We start from the raw sequence: 2,894 nt of genomic DNA on the forward strand, positions 1-2,894 counted from the left end.
TTTGTACTCGCAGAATGAAGTAAGACAGTTAGAAAAATGTTATCAACTAAAAGGAATTGTAGCAAATCGAAGTAGTTCCACCGTTACCACGAGATGTCGTGCTTAGCACTGAGACACGCACGAGAAAGTAGGTTATTCGCAGGTGTGTGTCCTTTTCTAATGCAAGAACGCCAAAAAACTGATACATATAATACATTCTCAAACATTCTTTTCAATTTAATAAATGTTTTCTACACGAAGCAGAGTGGCGCAGTGGAAGCGTGCTGGGCCCATAACCCAGAGGTCCGTGGATCGAAACCACGCTCTGCTAGGATTTTCTTTTTTTTTCTCCTGATAAATAATAAAATGTCACTATACTTCGATGCTATGAAAGTCACATAAAATTGGCCAGGTGTTCATTATACATTTATAAGTCTACTAGTGTAACCAGTGTGTTTATCTTGGTCAAACAAAAACTGAACATATTTAAAACAAGGAGACATCATTAAGTAATCCAACTATTGAAACTTAACATAGATCATTCGCGTGGATAAGAAGCTAAAGACGTTTGATATCTTCATGGCAGTATCTGTAAGATAAACCTAACATAGATCATTCGTGTGGATAAGAAGCTAAAGACGTTTGATATCTTCATGGCAGTATCTATAAGATAAACCTAACATAGATCATTCGTGTGGATAAGAAGCTAAAGACGTTTGATATCTTTATGACAGTATCTACAAGGTACAACTAACATAGATCATTCGTGTGGATATACATCTGGAGACGTGTGGTATCTTTACGATATTATCTACAAGGTACAATTTACATAGATCATTCGTGTGGATATACATCTAGAGACGTGTGGTATCTTTACGGTATTTTCTACAAGGTACACCTAACATAGATCATTCGTGTGGATATACATCTAGAGACGTGTGGTATCTTTACGGTATTTTCTACAAGGTACAACTAACATAGATCATTCGTGTGGATATGCATCTGGAGACGTGTGGTATCTTTACGGTATTTTCTACAAGGTACACCTAACATAGATCATTCGTGTGGATATACATCTGGAGACGTGTGGTATCTTTACGGTATTTTCTACAAGGTACAACCTAACATAGATCATGCATAAGGTTTACTAAAGTTTAAAGTTGCTTCCGAAAATGTGGTCGGGCGTTGTCTAGTTAATTGCCAAATAAAAATATGAGTTTAGCGTGTGTAAATTATAATAAACGTTTAAATTTAGCAAGTGTATACCATCAAGTATACATTTTAATTCGGAGAGTGTATACCATCAAGTAAACATTTTAATTCAGGGAGTGTATACCACCAAGTAAACATTGTAATTCAGGGAGTGTATACCACCAAGTAAACATTGTAATTCAGGGAGTGTATACCATCAAGTATACATTTTAATTCGGAGAGTGTATACCACCAAGTAAACATTGTAATTCAGGGAGTGTATACCACCAAGTAAACATTGTAATTCGGCGAGTGTATGTTATCAAGTAAAAGTTTTAGTTCAGCTTGTGTAAATTAGCAAGTAAACGTTTAAATGGAAAAAAGTATAAAATGCCAAGTAAACGACCAAACGCAAATTAGCTTAAGAAATATAAGATTTAGGAAAATAACACAACGTTCAATTAAACTATGACCTAGGTAATATTGAAAGCTGATAATTAGCTAGAATTGTGGCTCTCTTATGCAAATAAGAACTACAGAATTGTGCCTTTTTGAAGAAATAAATAAAGGATTGATAATTTGTTTTCAAGAAATAAGAATTGGAGAACTGGACCATTTTTCTCTGGTGATATGCATAACCATCTATATTCAATGGTGAAGTACTTGATTAGGTAGATGGGGTAGCAATGGGGGTTGGGGTTAGCACCCGTTTAAGCAAAGGAACTTGGTAGTGGAAACAGTAGTGTACTCTTTGTTGGTCAAAACCCCACAAGACAGTAGATATGCTAAAAAAAACCTCTGAACTATAAGCAGTGGTCAATTTTCTGTTGTTAAAACAAGGTGTATGTTCACTGTACAGGGATCGATTATTTTTTGTTTAAAACAGGGTGCAGGTTCGCCTATGTTTTACCTTGAAATTTATAAAAGCGATGAAGTATATTTTGATTTTAATAGAAACTTGTAATTTTAGGTGTTCGCTGAATACGTCTTTAATAGACTGGGATGTAAGTAAAATAAAAAGCGCTGGATACAAGTTAACGAATAAATTACAATGAAATCAGTTCACGAAAATCTCAGTTCAAATAATTTGGGTCTAATAAATAAGTTGAAACGTGAATATCAAATAATGCAAAGAACGAAACGGTGGATTGGTACGCACGCGAGACATAGTGGATTAGATTGACTGCTGGAACAACTAACTTACTCAAAACTGTTCCAATTAATATATATATATCATGGTAGTGAACAGAGCGTGAAACCGTAGCGATTTCACGAACGGAGAGCTTATTAAAACTGAAGCTTTACGTCTTTATTTATAGATATGAAAAACGAGAAGATAATCTTGCGTGAGTTTCATGCGTAACTCGGGTATATTCTCTCTCTCTCTGTTTTTCATTTTAGACTTGTCTGAATTTTCAGCTAAATGCTCTTATTTGCACGCATGGTGAGTACGTACGTCCGATATTTCATTGGAAAACAATCCATACACGAAGCAGCCGCACGCTTTTGTATTTATATATAAACCATAAATTCGGTTTATACCAGTATAATTGCATTTCGTCCTCTTTTTATATTCATTACCCTGCACAAGCTTTATATATATATATATACGTATTCATAAAAGCATACATCATTTTACCTAGTCACGTGCTTAACTGCGTGATGGCACGTGGATATTTGAATATTCGATATTCTTCAACTCGGCTCGGTCTGGGAACTCGGCA

The 2,894-nt window shown here is 35.1% G+C and overlaps 1 non-coding gene across 1 annotated transcript; it reads left to right on the forward strand.

The window, feature by feature from the left end:
- Positions 1–238: 238 nt before the first annotated feature.
- Positions 239–310, forward strand: Trnam-cau. Its single transcript has one exon. It is a non-coding gene; the product is annotated as a tRNA-Met (tRNA).
- The last annotated feature ends 2,584 nt before the right edge of the window (positions 311–2,894 follow it).

The sequence above is a fragment of the Limulus polyphemus genome, unplaced genomic scaffold (genome assembly GCF_000517525.1).
Source record: "Limulus polyphemus unplaced genomic scaffold, Limulus_polyphemus-2.1.2 Scaffold3187, whole genome shotgun sequence".
Lineage (NCBI taxonomy): Eukaryota > Metazoa > Arthropoda > Merostomata > Xiphosura > Limulidae > Limulus > Limulus polyphemus.